This window comes from Equus caballus, chromosome 1 (assembly GCF_041296265.1).
Source record: "Equus caballus isolate H_3958 breed thoroughbred chromosome 1, TB-T2T, whole genome shotgun sequence".
Classification (NCBI taxonomy): Eukaryota; Metazoa; Chordata; class Mammalia; order Perissodactyla; family Equidae; genus Equus; species Equus caballus.
In genome coordinates, this window is record NC_091684.1 from 81,051,958 (window position 1) to 81,075,030 (window position 23,073).

The window sequence follows — 23,073 nt, forward strand, 5'->3', positions numbered from 1 at the left end:
GGAAGCTCTTGTTTTGCCATCTCGGTTCCGGCAGAGGGGATGGTGCAGTGGTCTTCCGGCCAGGTTACCTGGGGCGATTTCCACCATGCCTCTAAAGGTAGGTGTAAGCTTGAATAAATCATACCTCTTGGGCACCGATTTATCTGTACTTATAATGAGGCAGGTGGACCCTTCAGGTCCTCTGAGTCACTGAGGCTGAGGTCTTTATAGCCTTAAACTCCATTTCTTAAAAGAGAAGACTGACGGGGTGAGGGATTGTCACATCATGTGGGGGTCTGCCATGGGGACCACCTGCTTTGCTGAGCAGACCTCATCAGACACGGTCAGATGGCCTTGCCGGTACAGCCCAGGCTCCTGGGATGAGCTGTCGAGACACAGATTTAAGGTGTGGGGCCATGAGAGGTTTTAAACATTCCTCGGGCTTAGCCCTCTTGATGACCACAGATTTCTGGAAATTAGTCTCTGACATCAGTCCTCCCAGGAGACGCAGGGAGACTAAATACCTGTCTAGGTTTGTAGCATTTAGGAGGTTAAAGCCCCGCACTCCCAGGAGTGGACTTCAACATGTGGAGGAAGCAGTATTTTAGTCAAAGTCGCCGAATTGCCCTGGACAGGATCCGCCTCTGCTGTTGCTGTGAGGAAGGGGTTTCCTCATCAATCAGAGCCTCAAGGGAGGCTCAGGAGAAAGAACACAGACTCCTTCATGAGGGTCCTGGCTGTGCTCTCCCAGAAAGTCACACCGACCCTGGAATGTACGGCTGGAGTGAAATTAGGCAGGGGAAGCTAAAATTTCCCATTCCGTGTCAGTGCTTTTAATGATAGTGTCTCTGAACATTTTGATTTTTTTTTTGTCTAAATTAATTCTCAAAAGATGTTTAAGTCTTTGTCAGGAAAAATGGGAATTCTGTAGGTGAATTTTGTTTAGAAGTTGTCCAAAGTCATTTGTAACTTCCTTAAGTGCTAAAATTGTGTTTTATTCATTTGGTTCTGTTCGTTCACTCACCATGACCAAATTGCTAATCTACACACCCAAAAATATATATTTTCTGATATAACTGAAAAAAAAGTCTGTTTTTGAAAACACAAGGGCTTTCAGATGAATGTGGCTATTTAGCAATAAACATTTGGCTCCTCCTACAAAAATGGAGCATGAGAATTTAAAAAGCGTTCACTCCAAGCACACAAGATAAGCACAGACAGGAGTTCAAGTGAAGGGGCTGGAGGAGTGGTGACGCGGACTTTACAGAACATGGGGAGACCTGACTACTTGCCTGCAGTGGGTCTTTCCTGTGAGCAGTGAGAGCTTTACTCCGGAAACTCCTGAGGGGCTCAGCACTCAGGGACACCAAGAACCAAGGAGCAGAGGTCAGACTTGGAGCTAAAAATGAGGGTGGGATAGCTGAAAGTCTGTTAATAGAGCAGTTGGACCCTCAGGTCCTCCCCCTACCCCATTCCATCTGGGGGCCCCCATCCCCGCTCTCCACCCGGCCCTTCTCTTACCCCCCATCCAGTGTAGTCCGGAGGTTTACTCTCCAGATGAACTGAGTGGTGATGTGTCAGGACCTGGGAGCCTAGGCAAAGCAGAGGACAGAAGATAGGGACTAAAGTCAGACTTGTGCTGACCTGTGGGCTCTTCAGCCCCTCCCCCGCCCTGTCTCTAGAACAGCAGAGGCTGACCGGTGTCACCAGGCGGGCAGCTGGAGGACTCTTCCTGGAGAGTGTGGCTAGCTCCAGAGAAGACCTGGCTACTAACCTGTGGGGGACCAAAAAGTCTGGTGAACCTCTGGTGAAACCCACAGGTTCTTGAAATCTCCATCAACATTCACGCATAACACTTCAAATCAGTTTTTCGGTATCTCATCCTGAGTATAAGGACAGCCCAGGCTCACCAGGTATTTGAGGAAAGGCTCCCTCGTGACAGAAAGAGCCCAAAACAAACAGAAAAGGAGGATCCAGGGAGGTGGTATGGACAATGTAGGACATATAGAAAACACAAAATAATAAACCCCATAATTACTACCTCGAAACACATATGAGAAGATGTTACATCTATAAGACAAGGACAGAATAGAATGAATAAATAACCAGAGCAGAAGAATCTCAAAATGAAAAACAAACAAAACCCAAACAAAATAAAGCAAACAAAAACAACAGAACAGTTGGAAGCTAAAGTCAAGTAGAACAAAAGATGAAGAAAGGGAAATAGAACAGAAAGGCCAAGTCCATCTATTGACCTCCAGGAGTGCTAGAAAGACAGACAGAGAGGGAAAAACCGTCAAAGATGTAACACAAGGAAATTTTCCAGATCGAAGAAAACAAGTCTCCAGAATGATTATGTTTAAGGAAGATGCGAGGAGAGGTAGTGATAAGGAAGCCAAAAGTTAATGCCTACAGCTGATCAATCAAAAATTGCAACATGAGTATGTTACTAAAATATATGAAAGTGAATATCAGAAGAATTTGCTAGAAGAGTTTACAATGCTTGTCTTTGGGGAGTGGAACTGGTGACACAGGGGACAGCTTTTTGTTGTTTTTGTTTGTTGCTTTAAGACTTTTATTATTTCTTGACTTTTTAAGCTTGGTGCATGTATTACTTTGACAAAAATCAAAATGTACTTTGAAAAAGGAAACAGGGATAAAAGTTAAGAAAGCATCCCACTCCTGATGTTGATATGTTAGAGTATATCATTCTAGATATATGTTATACAGAAAAATATATTTTCTTACCACAACAGGATTATAACATCCATGCTGCTAGTTGTTTTTTTTTTTACCGAAAAATATACCAGAATTGTGCACTTCCCAGTAAAACATGTACTCCCAGTAAAAACATAAGCTATAGAGTGCTTACATATGGAAGACACTGCAGAAGAGAAGGAAGCTGTATAGAGTTAACAACTATAAAAGCTGCATGAACTGAGTGCCATGGGAAAGAAACAACAGGGCTGAGCTGAGTTATCTAGGAAGTGGTTTCCAGGAAGTACTCCAAGCCACAAATGTTGAGGCCTCAGTGATGGAGAAGACAAAATGCCCCAGGACCACGCCAGCCCTATGCCATCCACGGCTGTTGAAGTGAATGCCTGGGCCTGGCTGGAAGACTGGGCCCACGTCAGTAACAGCTGTAGCCCATGTAAGGGCCAAGGGACCGGGCCTTGCTTGGTTACAGGAAGCTCTGTCCCTGGCTAGGAAGGAGGGTGGGTGGAACCAGGTGCCTTCTCCATCTTGTTGATGATATTCACCATGTGCCTCACCACACTAGACCTGAATCTTTTTTTCCTTGCTGAGAAGTTTCCAGCAGTTCAAACACTGTAAGCTGTGTAATGATGAGCTGAGCTGCCTTGAGCCTGGCGAGGTCCCATCACTGGAGGATTCTGGGGAGAGGCTGTGTTGGGCCAGTGGGGTTTCCTATGTGATCTGCTTGGGATGAAGTAAAAGCGGTCTCGCTTTTTCTCTCTTTTGTTTTTTTCCTGTGATGCCTCACCCTTCTACTCCTTCCACCTACAGTTTCTGCCTGTATAATTCCAATCTGTTTTACCTGGTCCAAAAGACTACCTTGAAGTGGGGTTCTGGAAGCTTTGGGATGGAGGCGACTGCACCAGGGCACAAACAGGACAGGGGCAAGGGGCAGCACATGGAATATAGAACCACAGAGTTCTGGGGCTGCAAGAGGAGCCTGATTACTGTGAACATGGGGGGAACTCAGGTACACTGTTCTCCTTACTGAACCCAGTGGGAGCCATTGTTGCAACTAAAACACGTGTAAAAAATGTTAGTTCCACTTATTGCTCCCATCCTTTCTGTATGTTTCCTATTTCTGCTGTAACAAATTCCCACATTTAGTGGATTAAAATGACACAGATTCATTATATCACAGTTTTGGTGGTCAGAAGTCCCACACAGTTCTCACTGGGCTCAAATCAAGCTGCCACTAGGCTGCATTCCTCTCTGGAGCTGCTGTGTGAGGACCCCTTTCCTTGTTCATTCAGGTTGTTGGCAGAGTTCAGTTCCTTGTGGCTGTTGGACTGAAAGCCTGGTTTCCCTGCTGGCTGTCAGCTGAGGGGTGTTCCCAGCTTCTAGAGGGCACTTACATTCCTTAGTTTGTGGCCCCCTTTTTCATCTTCACAGCCATCAAATGTGGTTGAGTCCCTCTCACCTTCAAATCTCTCTTTTACATCCTCTCTCTCCAAGATGGGAAAGTGGCTCTGCTGTGATTGCGTTGGACCCACCTGGATAACTCTGCATAGTCTCCCTATCGTAAGGTCAGCTCATTAGCAACTTAATTCCATCTGCACACTCACAAGTCCCAGGGATTAGGACACGGACATTGTGGGGGGGGGCATTAATCCACCTGCTACACCCTCCATCCTTCCTCTGCAGATCTGACACAAGATTAGGGTGGAGAACCTAAGCACTAGAAGTTGGGGTATTTTATTTAGCCTTGCAGAGAATCCTTGCACTGGAGGAAAAGCTTCAATTGAGTGAAAGGTAGAAACCAGCAGCTTTTGGACCAGTGGTTCTCAAAGGATGCTCTCTGGACCAGCAGAATCAGCATCACCTGGGAACTTGTTAGAGATGAAAATTCTGGGGCCACACCCAGAACTACTGAATTAGAAAGTCTAGGGTTGGGGCCCAGCAACGTGGGGTTTAATAAGCCCTGCAGGTGACTCTGATGGGATCCCTTGCTCTGGAACAGTCATCCTTCCGTGCCTCACTGTGGTCCTGTGCTGGCCTGTCAGGGTGGCCTTAGGCTGGGCTTTCTTCTCTGCACTGTACTCAGCCACTGAGGGCTTCTTCTTAGGCTGCCAGTGCCTCCCAGCCACTCTGGGCCTCCCTGGGGAACTGGGCACTCAATTTCCTCAAAAGTCAGGATGCTAATGTTCTGCAAAGGTAACATGACCCAGAAAATTGACTAGGAGGAACTGAAAAGCCTCTGGCAGGGTTTTCTGGGAAGCCAGCTGGCCTCATAGCTCAGACAGGGCTGTGAGAAGTCAGGACTGCAGGGCAGAGCCTCAGAGATGCCTCCAGCATAGGATGCAGGCTGGCCTGAGCTCTGCAGTGTTGCTGCAGGCGTTCTTTGTGTGCTGGTGTTTGAGGACCAGGTGAAACCAGAGATCTCGACCCTAAAGAATGATCAACCTCAGGGTTCACCCTGCAGGGTTAACAAGCACCCAGGTGATGGGGTCCTTCGACTTTTCTGAGAAACCTAGACTCACTCTTTCCCTAGGAGTCACCTAAGACATTGGGCCTCATTCTTGACTGCTCATAGGAATCATCTAGGGAGGTTTTCAAAATCCTGATGCCCAGGTAGCACCTCAGACTAATTCAGTCAGAATGTCTAGCGGTAGGACCCAGGTTCAGCATCCTTTTTAAAGCTCCCAGATAACTTTAATGTGCAGGTAATGTTGAGAACCACTAGTCCAACACAATGGCTCTTCATCCTGACTGTACATTAAAATAAACTGGGAAACAAACGAAAATCAGCAGGTGCTCAGTGCTATGTACCAGTCTCCGGGGAGGCCAGCCTGGGCGTTGCAGGTGTTAGAACTCCTCAGGTGCTGCTAGTAAGGTGCAGCCAGGATGAAACCCCCGGTCTAATGGGAGTAGTGCTGTCTCTTGTTGGCTGTGTGAGGTCTTGAGGTTCAGCTCCATCCATCAACTGTGGGGCGGGGTCCTCATCATTTAATTTCAAGATGTGAAGCACCTCACCTAGCCTTGGCCCATGGCAGTGCTCCGAGAATTTTCCTTTGTCCTCTGTTAAACTGGCTTTTATCTGTGTCCAGCAAGGAAAACTGTGGTAGAAGAGAGGATTGGGCCCACATACGGGACCTGAGTGGTATCCCTGAAGTGACCATGGAGATTGAAGCCTAGCTTTAGTCAGAGCTCTTTTTTTTTTCTTAATGAAGACTCAGTACTCATATTTTGATGGATTGTAAAACAATTTCCCTCATCTTCCCTCTCTGCCTTTCTCCTCTGGCAGTTCTGTATAATGCACAGAGAAGCCAGACAAAGGAACAGAAAAGCTGACGACTCCTCAGCACTTGCAGGTATGACAACATGGCAACCACACGAACCTTCCAGGTCCCCGTTTGGGGAAGGAGGGTGAAGCAGCAGTGTCTGGAAGCCCACTCTCAGCCTTCCTCTCTTTCTGACAGGCAGGTAGGATGTCTCATGAGCTATCCTCTCTGCAGCTCTTAGCCTTCAGGGTTCACTTTATAGCTGCCAAAATCGGTGGGCCATTTCCCTTCAGCTACAGGCCCCCAGAGTATCGTGTAGTGTGGTTGATAACAGCAGGGTCTGTGGGCTGCTCAGGTTCAGCTGTTTACCAGATGTGTCACCCTAGGCAAGTTACTTACTCTCTGAGCCTCGGTCACTCCATCTGTTCTTAGTGGGTACAGATTTTAGTTCGTGACACTCAAGTATGAGAATCATCACATTTCTCCAAAGTTGATAATCTGCCCCAGCTTTTAATGACTAAGCCGGTGGGTGACGTGTTCTGTCCAGTTAGAGGACCTCCTTCTCCATTGGATTGAGCAAGAGTCTCAGGGGATTTAAATGGCCCAAACACTCAGAAGAGGCCCTCTGGTATTCATTCCACGTTTATCACCACTGAAATTTCCTTTGTTCAAATCCACATGTTTACTGAAGACACACGGTCCTGAATCATCTGTATCAGGTCACGGGATGGTGGCAGAGTGCACGAATGGCCACGATCCTTCACTCCTTCGTGTATCCTCACTCTTGGCAATGTGACATTGCAGCTCCTCCCCTTGCCTTTGAACCAGGGCTGGCCTGTGTCTTTCTTTAGTCAATGGAAGGCAGTGGAAATGAAGGTGGGCCAGCTCTGAGCCTCAAGGCCTCATGTGCTTCCGTGTTCTCTCTTTCTCTAAACTCACCCAGGTGCCAGTGGAACAAGTCCAGGCCAGTCTTCTGGAAGACAGGCTGTCCCAGACCAGCCAGGCCTGAGCGGAGTCAGCAACAGGAGACAAAACTGTAGTTGAACCTGGCTCAAGTTGCCAAGCTGCAGAATTGTGGGATGAGAAGTGCTTGTATTCTAAGTCACTTTGACATAGGATGTTTGTTAGTCGAAGCTGACATGGGGGCCTCCACCACTTTGGGACTGCACAGACATAGCTGCTGCTACTTGTTGAAAGAAATCCAACTCGTGCCCAGACTCGTGAAGAATTCCCCTCCCCACTCTCTCCGCAAGTTCCCCAGTGTTCCCTCTCAGCTCAGCCACCTTCAGCAAACTAGAGTCTGTGAGGGTGATGTCTTTCTTTTGAGCACTGTGCAGCTTTGGCTCCGGTTTCTGGAACACGAACACTAGGCACAACTCACTGGGGAAGGGCTCCTAGGTTAGAAGACACAGAGTGGCCTTTATCTCACAATGAAGGGCATCATTTCATTTCATTCTCTGTAGCAAGGAAAACAAAGTACAACTCTATAGAGAAAATGGCACTGGAGCCTGCCAGGACCTAATAAATGAGGGTGAACTAATGTGTGTGGGGTCATAGCACAGAGCTGGGTACACAGTTTCTGTGAGATGGTGGGGAAAGGGGCTGTCATTAGTATCACTGTTGCTCTGTCCACACTGCACTGAGGTTGTGCTGGCCTCCTGCCTGGGGCCTGCCCATTGTTGCAGCCATAGAGAGAGGCAGGATTGTCTCTCGCGGGTGCCTGGCAATGAATGAGCTGGGACGAGGGATTCCTGCTCTCCCCAGCCTGAAGGGCTGTGCCCAAACTTGCTTCCTTCAGAAAAGGCCCCGAACTCTCTGGATGTGGGGCAGCTCCCACTTGCCAGTACTCCTCTAAGCAGTTGGCTTGTGTGCTCAAAATAGTTATTCTCCCCATGCAAAGCTACTCTCCCACGCGTCCTGTCAAAGGGAGAGCAACGAGGGCTGGGTGGGTCTTGGTGCCTCCCAGCCTGTTGTTCTATAGGATGCCCTGGGATAATGAGTGACTTTTGACCCTGCTGACCTTTCTGCTTATGAGTTTCAGCCTGTACTAAGTGACAGCCCTGGTGATACTGAGCCTGTGGGATTCAGAAGTCCTCCTAGGGCCTCTCTTGGTCTTTGTTCCCTGGGTGTTGGGAGGGACTTGGAGGAACACAGTAGACTCAGGGAGCAGAGTGGAGCTGCCATTCAGTATGGCCATGGGCCCTCCCCATGGGGTTGTTCCATTTTTCTTGTCCCAGGAGCTTGGGGTGTATGTGCACTCCTGGAGAGCCGGCCTTGCCTTCTTCCAAGGAAGTTTCTCATGCCTCATAGGGGGAGATTTGGTTTCTAGTCCTGCCTGATGTCCCTTTCCAATCAGCGTATTTGGCTTCCCTTCTTTTGGGACTGCCACGGCATAATGATGTATTTCATGCTTCTTCTGAAGGGGATCTTATGTCTGAGTTCACCTATTGACATGTAAACCTTTTGTTCTTGCTGAATGACTCAGCTGGGATGCAAAGGTCAGTTTCTTTGAACAGATTTGTTAACGATGATCTCAAAATAATGTCACCCATTTGAGGAACAGCAGGTACTGCCCTTAATAGACCTTGATGGGCTTGTCTGGGCCAAGGGCTGGCCTGGGAGTGATAGGCTTGGGGCCTGCTTACCTTGTATAAACCCTGGGCCTTGCTGATCTCATCTGTACAATGAAGTGAGAGGGTCTGAGGATCACAAACATCCTCCAGCTCTGAAACCCTGAGACTGTAAAACGAGGTGAAACTTATTAAGTAGGGGAGATGATCTCTAGCCAAGAACACAGATATCTTTCCTTCAATCTCCACTTAACTCCTGCTGACGTCCCCAAGGTGCCCCTCCCTAAGAGTTCAAGATCTGACCTTGTGTAACTCTTAGGCAAGAGAGCACCTTCTTGCTCCCTGTTTTTTCAGACCGTGGAATGCCAGCATACGAACCAGCTGGGATTTATATCTCTAGCATTGGTCACTGTTTGGTGCTTGTTGGATTTTGAGATATAAATTATGCCTGTGAATGTGGCCTGCTCCAGGACACGTGTTACTTATTGTTTGAGGTTGAGATGTATAAAGGATCAGATGTGGGAGACCGAGCGAGTCTGGGTAGGGACAGTTTACAGGACCTGTATTCTTGTCCCCTGTTCTTCATTCACTCACGTTGGTTCCAGGCATTTTGAAAATGAGCAATGGCCCATAAACTTGAATGCAAAGCTTGGGTGAGCTGCCTTTGGCCTTGCCATCCTCTCCAGCCCTGGTCTGTGCCACACACAGGAGTGGCGGGGTAGAAGGGGAAGGAAGTGCTGGGACTGACCCTCAGATTCCCTAGGTCTGACAGTGACACATTGCCAAGCTTGCTAGACAGGCTGCCAGTGCCCTGTCACCTCTCTTTCTATGGAAAGAAACGTAGAGACAGTTATAAATTTGTTGAGATTACCTTTGACAATGCCTTAAACTGCCTGTAAGGTATAGAATAAATAGGCTGGTGTCTACAGCCCTGGACAAAAATGTGTGCTATAGATGAATAATGCACAGAGCAATGGAAGCATGCAATAAACATATCTGCAGGATGCAATCTGACACTATTTCATTGTGATTACTTAAAAGAGAGCAAAAGACTACTTCACACCCATTCGCATGACTTTACTAGAAAAATGGAAAATAATGGGTGTTGGTGAGGATCTGGAGAAATTGGAACCCTTCTGCATTGCTGGTGGGAAAGGAAAATGGAGCAGTCACTTTGGAAAACAGCTTGGCAGTGCCTCAAAGAGGTCAACATAGAATTAGCATATGATCTAGCAATTCCACTTCTAGGTGAAGCTAAGTGAAATGTCAGACACAAAAGGACAAATACTGTGAGATCCCACTTAAATGAGGTACTTAAAACAGGCAAATTCAGGGAGTAAAATGGAAGTTCCTCGGGGCTGGGGGAATGTGGGCAGTGGGGAGTTGTTGTTTAACAGGTACAGAGTTTCAGTTTGGGAAGATGGAAAAGTTCTGGAGATGGACGGTGGTGATGGTTGCACAACATTGCGAATGTTCTTAATGCCACTTAAAAATGGTTAGGATGGTAAGTTTTGTGTCTATTTTAGCACAATAAAAAAAAGAGAGCAAAAGCACCGGTGGCTGAAGTCAGCTCGTTGGCCCTACCCTGCAGTGGACGCCAGCACGTCCCATCTGTGCTTCACCATGGTCCTGTTTCGGGGCAGAGCTGGGACACTGGTCCCATGGTATAGATGAGTAAACAAGGGGACAGGGAATTTCCCAAGGGCCTGTTATTCTCTTTTAGTTTCTTCATAGCACATCCGTACATATTCTTGTTTGTTTGTCTCTCTTCCATTGGGATATGCATTTTCTCAGCACAGGGACTTCATGGAGTTGCACACCTCAGTATTCCCAGGGCCTGCTACATGAAAGACATTTCTATTGAAGGAAGAAGCAAATGACACTATTCGTCTGAGGCTGATGCCTGGGCTGGCAGGGAGCACACACAGAACATGAGCGTCGTCCTTCTGGTTCCAGCTCCCTGTGTTCTCCTCCTCAGGATGCTGGATGGGCAAGTGGGGACCCCATAAACATGAAGGCCCTTCATGTTCCAAACCAGGATAAAGGGCCTCCAAAGAGCTGCACTCTGAGCAATAGGGGCCTCTCTTGATGGCTGTGGGGCCTCCCCACTGGAACTGCCCCATTTTCTGGGCTGGAACTCTTCCTGGCCTCCCTCCCCACCCTACCTTGCCCCGTCCCAGCATACCCCAGCACTTGGACGGGTGTGCTCTCTTCTTTTCCTTTGCTCCCACTGGACCCAGGCTGTTCTGCCTCCCTAGTCCTGTGCCAGAGCAAGAGCTCGCCCTGCCCCTCTCAGGGTAGCCAAGAGCCAGGGCCTGGGCACATTTGGGGAGAAGGTGAAAGCTGACTCCAGGCTGAGCCCTCAGCAGCCTTCTCCACCCTTTAGCACTTCCTCTCCATTCCCAGAGCTCCCTGGGGCTGCCATTTCACCTTTGCTTCTCACCCTCATCTCCTGCACAACGTGCCTGCCCTGTCAATGCTGACCATAAATCAAGTTGCCCCTTGTTGAACGAGCAAGTGCTGCCTCTACCAGACCTGGGTCCCACTCCTGTTTTTGGATACATCAGGGATGTGGGGCCAGCCTGGGAGTGACAGGCTTGGGGCCTGCTTACCTCATATGAACCTCTGGGCTGTGATGATCTCATCTGTATGATAAGGTGATAGGATCTGAAGATCACAAACATCCTTCCAGTTCTGACACCCTGAGATTGTAAAAAGAGGTGAAAGCTTGCTGAGCAGTGTTGATGATCTGCCAGCCAAGGACATGGACATATTTCCTCCAATCCCTGCTTGGCTGATATCCTGTGTTCAGAGTCATGGGGCACCACCAGTTACTTCTGCTTCAAAATAGCTCAAAGCTTTCGTCTTTTCTCAGTCCTGATCCTCAGTTTAAGCCTCCTTCTGAGGCTTCTAACTTGGCCGATGACATCAGCCTCTACCCATCACTTGGGCTTAAAACCTCAGAGTCAGCTTCTGCTTCTAGTTTTCCTTCAGCCCTTCCCAGTTCAGCATAAGCCCTGCTCTTCCCACTTCCCTGGCATTGAGCTCATCTGCCTCCTTATTTCCACCCCAGGGCCTGCCTGTTTATCCTCTTATGTGTGCCGTTGACTGCTAGCTGATTTCCCCACCTCTCGTACCTCCTCTCACCATTCCAGATGCTGCACTACAGCTAGAGGGGTCATTCAGAGACACAGAATGAACCATGTCACTCCTCATTGTAAAATGTCAACAGTTCCTGCAGGGTACACATGCAGCCCTCACTAGGCTCTGGGACGAGTGTGCTGGCTGGTAAATGTTTAACAGGCGGCCATGAAAAAAGCCCTTATTTATAGTGTCTGCCAATTTGTGTGGGGTAAATACTCCCATTGTGGCTGATTTCAAGCTACCAACCTGATGTTACTGAATGCAGAGCTGTGAAGACACACAGTAGCACACAGTTATATATATTTCCTTCATGCAGATACAATGGGCGCTAAATGACTTTGAGAGCAGAGATACGAGTGAAATGTAATAAATTAATTGGACCATGATGAGTTTTGAATATTTATTAGATTTTACTATATAATTTATTTATTCGAATACAATTTAACTTTTAATGATGACTTTGTTTAACAACAAGCTCTTAAAATACCTGAAAATTTAACAATCATCTCTCACAAAACAACATGCGTCGACTCCAGCACGTAACTGCCTATGACCCAGCTGGTCTCTGTCTTGACTGGGCTGTAGCAAAGGACCGTTGGCTTGGGAGTTGAACTTCATCAGCTTGCACAGGGATTCTTGCCTGGTTTCTGATGAGCAAGTCCTGATGAGGTCTTGTCCTACTCTGGTCTCCTCCTCAGAATCTCAGGTCCTCCAAAAAGTGGTCCCATCTTGTGGTTCTCCAGTTCCTTCCACCTTCAACAATCTACTCTCAGTTGTGTTTGTGATGTATTAGCAGCAGCCAATGCCAGCCCCCTGCATGGGCCAGTGCAGGGGCATGCTCTCTGTGGGGTTCTGTGTTGCCAGACCACCTATTTCCTTTTCACCATCATTCTCGCAGAGTCTGAAGGCAGGAACTCTGTTCTGTTTTCTTTTTGGTGGAGTGGCTTGGATAGCCTGTGACCTGGGCTGTGTGTGTCTGACAGTCTTCTTGCTGTGAAGCATGCACATCATTAGACTTCACTTTACTGCTTCCCACAAGGAAACGGGGGGCTCCAGATTTCTTCCTGCAAGAGGAAGTATATTAAAAATAAAACAAAACCAAATGAAAGATGTCCTCAGCACATCTGGGCGATGTACACATCAGGTTCCTTTGTCTTTTGGGGGTCCAGGAAGTTGGAAGAGGCCAGGGAGATTAATAAGTAGAAAAAAAGGAAGAGGGAGAGAGAGGTCTGTCCCTCCTCCCCCCATCCTCTCATGAAGTCAGCCTCTTGGAGGATTGCTGTGCTGTTCTCAGAGTCAGAATAGGCCCCAGTGACCTTCACACCCACTTAAGGAGCTCTAGTGAAATAGACTCTCCGAATAGAAATCACCTCCTTATCTTACAAGGAGAGGCTTGTGCACACTTGGGAAAACTGTGCTCTAATTTGGATCCAGACAGAATTAAGTGCTAGAGGCATATTCCAGAGTCTGAGAACCTGAAGGACAACCATCCCGAAATGTCAGAATGGAGAAAACTATCTGTGGAATTGAAATAGAAAGCATTGCGTATTCAATATTCAATCCTTAATCCATGCATCCTTTTCACTTATGGAAAACAAAGCGCAGATGGCTTTGGAAAGCTCCTGGAATCTGATAAAATGCCATTTAAAATCATTCTGTGGTTTTCCATTATGAGAAGTCTGAGAGATTGGTAAGATTTATGGTTGGTGTTGTAAGATCCCTGTAGAAGAAGTTTTCTTTGTAATCAGTCATCCTTAATCTCTGATATTCATTTTCAAATACGCAGAGTAAATGGGAAGGAACCCCTTCCTGGGAGGGGACAAAACCAACGTAGCTTTCCTTGAAGACTGCTCATAGCAATGGTGCCAGTGCAAGCTTAAATGTGAGCCAGCCTGATCCTTGGGCCAGGATTCTGGGTTGTTGGCCCAGCCCCTCAGTCCTCCATAAGGGACTCTGCACCCCAGGACTCTTTGTAGGCCCTTTGCAGTTGGCCCAGACATTTTTCTGACCCTCTGTGTCTTGTCTCTTGCTCTGTCCACCAGCTTGAGCACCTTTCATCCTGTGGGCTCTTTGCCCATTGTGACAGACTTGGTCATTTGTGTTCTATGCTGCCAGAAAACCTTATCCACACCTTTAAGGTTGTCCTTATCTCACTGTAATCATCATCATCATCACCATAATCGTCACAGCCACTACTAGTTCTGAAGACTTACAAGGTGCTAAGCACTGAGCTGAGCAGTTTGAGTGGTTTATGTGTCTATGTCCCCTACCCCTTGTTCTCGGAGCTCTGGGAGGCAGGGACCAAGTTTAATACACCTTAGTCCCTTTGCTCCGGTGGCTAACATAATGCAGAATTTACAGTGGGTAGCCTATATGTAAATATTTATTAAAGGAACTTGGGAGTATTGATTTGTAACTGTGTCCTTTATAAAATCAAACTCATTTCTATTTAACATTTTAATAAAATGGCTTTAGTCATTTGTCTTTTGCAAGAAAGTCCTTCCTCCTCTTAATGTCCCTTCTCCCATATTAGATGTAATACATCCACAGGACACTTACTCAGTCCACAAGCTCAGCCCAGCTTCTCCTCCCTTCCCACTGAGGCCGAGATTGGAGGACTCCATTGCTGGGACGAGAAGCTGTTTCCTGTGATGTGGCTACAGGGTGGTCACATTGATCTTGTTCCTGTCATGAAACATGCCTCATCATTGGGTGTTTCTGCAGCCCCCTAGGGGTCTCCTTCACGTGGTTGAGGGATTAAACTTGGACAATAAAAATTCAGTGTATGTCCACCACATGGGTGGATGTCACGAGAGTGTCATTGATACTCCAAACTGCTGAGCTCAAACTTCAGTATTAGATTTAGAAATAGTTGCTTCTGTACGTCCCCATAACCCTAGTGGTGGATGACCTCTTACATCTTAATTAAAATCATCCCTTTATCACTCGTCTTCCAGCTCTAAATAACTCTGTCTTGTTGTTAAAATTTAGTTCCCTGTACACTAGCAATTTTTATTGTTTCCCAGAGGTGGAGATGTTCTCACAGTGATGCTGGCAAAGGTGCAGGTACTTCAATCTGACCTACCAGGGACTTGTGGGGTCTGTGTTGGGGCCAATGGATCCGAAGCAGAAGTTATAAACCCCCTTTCTATCTCCTATCTGCACTCCAGTGCAAAAGAAAGTCGGGGAAAGCAGAAGTGAGGTGGATGAAGGAGAAGGACCTCATGTGGCTTTTTCCCCTTAATAAATCTCTTCACAAAATACATACATGATTGTTCCCATCAGCATGGCGACATGCTGGGATTTCTTGGAGAGAGAGAGACAGAGCAAGAATATCAATGTTTAGTTGCCGCCCCATTTCTCTGCTCCCCTGAGAACATGGCTTCTGAGCGAGTGGTCTGCATTTGCTGTCTGTTTGGTGTGTGGCATAAGGAGAAAGCTATCCCACCCCACACTGTTGGGTTGTAGAAATTGTATAATTATATGGTTGGTCAATGCATGTTGACAAATTGGATACTTTAACGTCTGAGTCTGGGTTTTCTGAGTCATCCATAGTTGACCTTGGTATTTAGTATAAATACTGAAGGTCATCCATAGTTGACCTTCAGTATTTATAGAGCACCTATGGACTGCTTGCCCCTGCCAGGCAGAGGGGATACAGACAGGAATGACACACTTCACTGTGTCGCACGAGTTTCTGGTTTGGGAGCTCAGAACTGGGGGAAGCAGGCAAGGGTTGTGACTCAGGAATGCATTTCATAGACTCTGCCTCTGTAGGACTCAGGGAGAGGCGAGGTTAGATCCATATCCATGTGGGCATCGAAACCCTTCCTGGCAAGTCCCCAGCAACTAATTCAACTTGGGAATTCAAGGTGGGGCCTGTAGCAGTAGACACGATTTGTCCTTTATAACCCAGGGCATCTCCTCCCACCCAGAGATCTCCATACAATTCTTAGGCCCATGATCTTCACTGAGCTTTTTAAAATTGCTTTAATTGAAGTACAACCAATATACAGTAAAATGGAAGATTTTAAGCCTTCGGTTTGGAGAATTTTGATAATCATATCTATCTGTGTAACCACCACTCAAAACAAAATGTAGAGCATCTTTAACCCCGAGAGAGCCGCCTCACACCCCTCTCCAACCAACCACCCAACATTGGTGTTCTTACTTTCGTCTCTCCAGATTAGTTTTGACTATTCCAGATTTAATATAAATGGAATTGTAAGTATGTACCCTCCTGTATTTGGCTTCTAAATATTTTAAGATTCATCCATTCAGTTTTTATATTGGTAGTTCCTTCCTCGCTATTATGCCACAGTTCGTTTATCAATTCGCCTGCTGTTTCCAGGGTCTTTTTTTGACTATTTGAAGCAAGCTGCTATGAACATTCAAGTACGATGTTCTTTTGTAGACACAGGTTTTTATTTCTTGTGGTAAATACTTGTGAGGGGAATTGCTGAGTCAGAGGGTAGATGTATGTTTAACTTTATAGAAACTAACCAGTCTCTTTCGGGGTGTGCTGATCTACACGCCCAGCAGCCGTGAAGGAGAGCTCTGGCTGGCTCTGATTTTAGCAACACTAGTGGGTGTGAAATAGGATCTCATCGTGGAGTTTTAATTCACACTTGTTTGGCACATTTCACACCATCCTCCTGGATGTGCACAGCTTACCTGTTAGGTAGTTTGAGGATGTCTTGGGGTGTTTATAGATAAGGAACCCGATGCTCATGTAGAGTGTGTGCCTTGCCCAATCAGCCAGATGAAGCCGGCAGAGCCAGCATTCCAGCCTGGCTCTGGCTGTGTGGTAAAATGAAAAATAGACATTCGATCTTTGACCCTGGTTCCTGGCACAGAGCTCCTAAAACCCTCGGAACTTCCTGATAGGAGTTCTTTTATTATTCATAATGAGCCCCTTTACACCACACCTGAGTTTATGCTATTGCAGCAACTATGCTAATACAGGTGCCTAGAGAGCTTCAGGAAGGGGGCTGGTTGCCAGAGGAACCAACTACATGATCAGAGGATTAGAATTTTCAGCCCCACCCCCCTGACCTCCGGGGAGGAAAGAGGGGCTGGAGATGGACTTTAATCAGAAATGGTCATGGTTTAATCAATTGTGCTTACATTAAAAATAACCAACAATAAAAAACCAATAAAAGCAAACTTGGATAAAAATTCTGAAAGAGTGAATCAGAGCTTCTGAGTTGGTGAACACATCCAGCTGCTGGGAGGGTGGTGCACCTGGAGAGGGCACTGAAGCTCCCTGCACCCCCACCCCCATACCTTACCTCTCTCTCATTTGGCTATTCATTTATATCCTTTATAATAAAACTATAATTGTAAGTACAGTTATTTTCCTGAGTTTTGTGAATCTTTTTAGCAAATTAACCTGAGGGGCAGTCATGGGAACCCTGAATTTAGTTGGCCAGGCAGATGTGCAGATTGTCTGGGGACTCCATTTGCAGCTGCATGTGAAGTGGGGACAGTTTTGTGGGACTGAGCCTTTCACCTGTGGGGTCTGCACTAGCTCCAGGTGGTTAGTGTCAGAATCTAATTGAATTGTTGGACCTCCACACGGTGTCGGAGAAACAGAGAACTGGTGTTAAAATGATTTATGTGACGTCAGCAAAAACCACACTGGCTGACTCTTAGCTACTTCCTCCCACTGCCCCTGTATTTTCTGTGGGCACATAATACTAAGTTGCCTGCCAGTGTTGGAACCTAAGAGTGACAAGAGAGCCCTCTGAGCCGTGTGAAATATGCTGACGTTCGTGTTAAAACAGCAGCCTCATTATGTGAGCGGAAGTCTCCAGGGATTTGCCAGACACTATCTATCAAGCTTCTTGAGACAGACTCTTACAAACACTGAATTCCAGAACGTGTCACAGAGCCACGGAGGGGAAGCAGACAACATAAATTGTCAACTGTGAGTTGAGGGAGGTGACATGGCAAAGTCTTGGAAGAATACTTTAATGGAAATGTAAATATCATCAATGAGCAAGACTAAATGGCAGTAGAGTGATACTTAGGGATGTTTTATGAGTTTTGTTATGTTTTGTGCATTTTAAAGGACTAATAATAGGAAAAGAGGGATACATAATTTTAATCTCTCATTAATATTTTTACATAATAAAAATATACATTAATGGTCTTTGGACTACTTATTAGTTTCAATTTTTCCAGAAATGTTGCTTTCCAGAGTATTTAGGACTTCCCTGCTCGTACTGAATTGTTGAGCCTGGAGCCTGTTGCAGTTCAGAATCTGAAGCCGACTTTTTCACGAGGATATCTGGGTGATAACACTAAACTGCTTAGGCAAGCTTTCCCACAATCTGTCTATGAATTCCTGGTGCATTGAGACTGCACAGGCACATGAGCATGTATTGAGGAGAACCACAATGTTGGACTTCCAGTTCTGTAGAATTTTGCAAGAAGTGGCCCTACACATCATCTGTTTTTACCACTTGTTGGAAGACGAAAAGCTCAATCCTGGAGTGGGAAAGTGCTTGTCCAAGTCCAGCTGGTCACTGACAGCAGTGGGAGGAGAACTCCATCTCCTTTGGCTTTTGTGCTGTGCGGGATTCAGGTCATGGGACAATACCTCACCTCTAGAGAGAAAGGAAAGGGAGAGAGTAGTCGTGTCTTAGGAAAATAAAGGCCATGGTTTTCGAGCACTTACCATGTGTCAGCATTTTGTCAATGCTTTACAGGCATCCACAGCCCTAAGGAGATAAGGACATTAGCCCAGGAAAGGTGAAGTCAGTTCTCCAAGGTCAAGCAAGTGGGTGTCTGCCATGGGGACCAGGCTCCGACTGTGCAGTAGCCCAGTGTAGTAAACGTTGCCCTCCCTCTTGTTTAGACAGTCTGTCTCACTTATCCTCATTGTCCAGATGATGATGTAATTTGGGGTTTTCCCAGCCTCAGTTTTCCAGAATCCATTGGTGGTTATTTTTTTAGGCTGGTCCCTGATAGCCCAAGGACCATGTCCCTGTTGTCCTCATGGGGAATGCTCAGGCTGGCTCTGAATCACCCACCTCCATTTTCTCGGGTCTTCCCTGTAGCTCTGAAAAGGGAATGCCACACACGGAACACTACTGGTCCAGCATTCAGTTATGCCTTTTACTCATCTAGAGTGAATTGGTCTAGTCAATGGCTCTGTTTTCTAGTGGCTGAAGGAACAAGTGCCTTCCGTTTTAGCTCATGTTCTGTGTCTTCCACAGAGTCCCCTGTGCGGCAGGTAGACCTGGGGACTGTTCTAAAGTTGCCTATCCTCACTCACCATCTGCCTTGCTTGCTGTACCAAGCTCCCATGGCCCATAAGTGCTCTCAACACTCATCATTCTCCTTGACGCAAGTGTGAGGAAGGTGTTCTCTCCCCATTCTACAGGTGGCAGACTGATGCTCACAAGCTGTAAGTGGCTTGCCTTTGAGGACACAGGGTGTTGCGGAGCTGACTTGAGGCCAGGCTTTCAGACTTCTCCTCTGGGGTTTCTGTCATCTCACTCCAACTCCTCATCCAGCCTCAGGCCTGAATTTCCCCACTAGGTACCTGCTCTGCATGAGAGACCAGGCAGGGATGTCTCCTTAACATCCTTGGGGAATAACCTGTTCTTGGAGTGATTTCCAGAACTATACAATCCACCGCCTCCTAGATGTCCCCATCTGGGTCTTCCACAGGTCTATCAGTCCTTCTGTTCCTAAAACAGATCATGTCCTTCCCCCTCCCACACCTACTCTCTTTGCAAGAGCTGCACCTTTTATCCAACAACCCACTAGGAGCCCGGGGCTGAGCTCATCTTCCACATTCAATTCTAGTGTCCTTGTCTTCTTAATAGCTATTTAATCCATCCCCTTCTCTGCACACTCACTGCTCCTGTTTCAGCTTAGGCACTATTCATTTCTCATTGTGGCAGCTGGAATAGTCTAAGACAGGGTTCCCCTGCAACTGGTGTCCCCTGCTCCCTGTGGTCCTGCGTGCCTTGCCTGCTCACACTGAGTTGGAGGGATGCAAGTTTGCCCATGGGACTGAAGGGAGGGCTGGTGAACCAGGCCTGGAGCAGGCAGATGTTGAGGGTCTCACCAGAGAGAATAAACCCACCTCCCTCACCTTTACTCTTATAAATCAAATGTCCACAACAGCTTCCAACTGTGCGATAGTGTCCAGAGATAAGGGAGCCAGAGGCTGGCTGAGGGCATGGCTTCCCAGGGCCCTGAGTGAAGAATTTGGGAATCAGTGAATGAGGCAATGGGCAGTGTCTTTGGGAGGAAAATGAAATCAAAGCTTGGAAGGCCACGTAACTAATCATCAACTGGAAGAAGCAAGGCAAGGAGAGCCGGGGGGGGGGGGGGGGGGGGGGGGGGGGGGGAGGGGAAGGGAAGGAAGTGGGAGAAAGAGAGAGAGGGAGATAGGGAGGGAGGGAGAGAGGGAAGGAGAGACGGAGGAAGAGAGGAGACAAAGAGGAAGAAAGGAAGATAAATGCAGAAGGAAGGAAAGAAGGAACGAGGGATGGAGGGAGGAAAGAGGAGATTCGAGATCTGAGATAGTGGCTAGAACCCAGGAAACCCAGACAGGTGTTGAAAGGTTTGAAGCAGAGTGTAGATGGGGAAGTGCCTTGGGCTGCAGGCTGCAGCCTCTGGAGCTTCTTGTGGGATTTGAGGCCTCAGGTGTGTACAGAAGAAAGTCTTGAAGGCCACTTACCCAGAACCATGCTAGGCACAAGAAGAGCAAGAGGAATGAGCCACAGACCTGTCCTCAGTGCCCACGGGGTAGCAGGGGCCCTGAGACTGCCTGGGAGATTTGAGTGGAACCAGGGATGGGAGAGGATGCAAATAGCTAAGGCTGTTGAGCACGAGGTTGTTCCAGGTCCTCTAGGTGTTCTAGGTGATGTCACTGTCCCCCTCACAGATGAGGACAGTCAGACTCAGAGATTGAGAGACCTCATCAAGATCACAGCTAAAAAGTGGCACCACTGGGGTCTGAACGCAGGGCTGTCTGCTTCCAAAGCACATGTGCTTACCTTCATACCACATCTGCAGCCTCTGTGTGTGGCTACAGGATCTGAGGCTCAGGGAGGCTAGAGGAGGCTGGGGAGCACAAGGGGGTATTTGTATCAGGCAAAGGTGCCGCTGCATCAAGGCCACTTCTCCACCTGGCCCAGGCACACCAGGGTCCCTCTGCAGACATCCATCTCTGCAGCTGGGTGGGCAGCGTTGGGGGGGCCTTTCCCACCTCCTCCAAGCTGGCCTTTCAATGTCACCAAGCTGCTCTTTCCCAGGTTTCTAGCATATTCCCAGCTGTTGATTGCTCCAGGGCCTGCAGGAATGCGTCCTGTGACCTGGCTGTTTTCTCAACCCAGCACAGTCACAAGGGCTTGTTTTGTTTTCCGCCACTGCTATTAACTCAACATTTGCAGTGCAGCATTGAATTGTGGACTTCGAGCATCCTTGTTATATCTCATTTCCAGGCCTGCCTCCATTTGTCATGCCTTTCAGTACACCATCTGGAAATCCTGTGACCATTCTGAAAGACAAGGGACCTTGTTACTTGGAATTCTCTGTCTCCTAATGAGGAGTCAGTGGATCGAATACCAACAAGTCATTAGGTAAACTGAAAATACCACACTTGGATGGATCTGAGTTGGCATTAGGTATTTTCTAGATCTTGGCCCAGCATACGAATAAATAAACATTTGAAAATTGTCCAGTTACAATGTTTGATGTGGTCAGGTAGAACGCCGGTCTCTCACAAATGATAATTCAGGTCTCAGTGTGGTTTTAGTGAATTCGCTGATTTGTCTATTGCTGTGATTAATAAGAGAATTGCTGGCTTTTCCTTCCTTTTGGAAGGAGCCTGGGAAATGCCAACTTCCCCTGTGCCCTTGAATGTAAAAATGAAGCTGGAATTGGTGACACAGAGCATCCTCACTGCCACTGCTGGTGAGGGACACTTCTCCTGTGGTCCCTGCTCCATGCAGGAGTACCGTAGCTCTGGGGACTAGAGTGAGGAGTAGTGAACCTCATGGTCATATGCTCACTGGAGGTAGCAATTTGGAGCAGACCTTTTCCACTTGGAAGACGACTGCAAGCTGTTGTGGGTGGAGCTGAGCCTGGGCTCTTGGACTCTGTGCTGCACTGGTGGGACGGGGTACACAGAGGGGAGCAGAAGGAAGCAGCACCCTGCAGGCCTGGGGAGCCGGGGTCACCCTGACCCAGTAGGGTTGCTTGCTTGCTCCACTGGTCCACACTGGTGGCATCTTTGCAGACACAGAGGTCGTGCTTGTATTTTATACTAATCCACATTTTATACATGTTTCCACTCAGTGGGTGTGGGGTGAGTTCTGTCCAGCCTATTCTCTTGCCCTTATTTCACAATCCCCTTACTTTCTGAGAGTGACAAGAACAGAGCACAAAGGATGGGTGTATTTCAGGTGCTGTCCTGGCTGGGAGGACAGGCCCCCTTTCACATAGGTGTGGTTTAGGGTTCCATTTCCAGGCCAGAGCCTTGGCCTATTATGCACTGCTTCCGTCTTCCCCTTTCTGGCTCATTGTCGGGGACCATGACTTTCCTCTATGTTCTAAGGGCTCACACCTTGCAGCTGGTTTCCAACTCCCTCTCACACCCCAAATCTTTCCCTCTCTCACCTTATGGTAACCATACTGTATCTACACTGGCCCCTGCTGTTGTGCTTTCTGAAGTCATGTTAAGAAATCAAAGGGCAATCTGTAGATAAATTGGGCTGATGGTGGACGGAATGAGGTCCAGAGCTGAGATGCAGACACATCATAAGTATGCCTGTGTGGGAATAGGGAGTAGCACCGTTAGGTAATGAGAAGAACTTCCTTTCCCGGAGAGGGGGGCGGGGCATGCTGGCAAGAGCCCAGTTATGGAGGCCCAGACATGTCTGGGGAGCAGGGGTGGGGCCATGCCTTGTCTTTAAAGCTGGATGAAAGCTCTGGTTATCTGCAATCTACCCTTCCTCCCCCAAGTCGCTCGCCTCATTATGAAGATACAGCTAACCTGATGATGACTCTTGTTTGAATCTAATAGTTTAGGAACACAGCAGAAGTCCGTCATTCTTCTGAGTGCCATTCTCTTCATTAATTGGCATTTACTGATCATCCCTGGATGCTGGAAGAGCAGAGCCCATAAGAGACAAACCACTCGCTCTAGCAAGACAGGGCTGCATCTAGTTAACTGAAATCGGTGGCGTGTATAAGATAAACATACATTTATATCTATATGGGACCATGTTACCACACACGTATGACCACGGTGCAGGCTCTGAAGTCCGAATTCATTCTTACCTCATATAGACAGGAGGATCCAGCATTTTCCCATCAGTAAAACACCTCACAGCTTCGCTTATCCACTCTAATTGGACAGGGAATTCTTATAGTTACTC

The 23,073-nt window shown here is 47.5% G+C and overlaps 1 long non-coding RNA gene across 1 annotated transcript in view; it reads left to right on the forward strand.

The window, feature by feature from the left end:
* LOC138923686 (uncharacterized) overlaps nt 1-23,073 on the forward strand; it is a 33,210-nt gene continuing 10,137 nt past the window's right edge. The window contains exon 1 of the long non-coding RNA XR_011437671.1: nt 1-97. This is a non-coding gene — a long non-coding RNA (uncharacterized lncRNA). The remainder of the gene's footprint in view (nt 98-23,073) is intronic.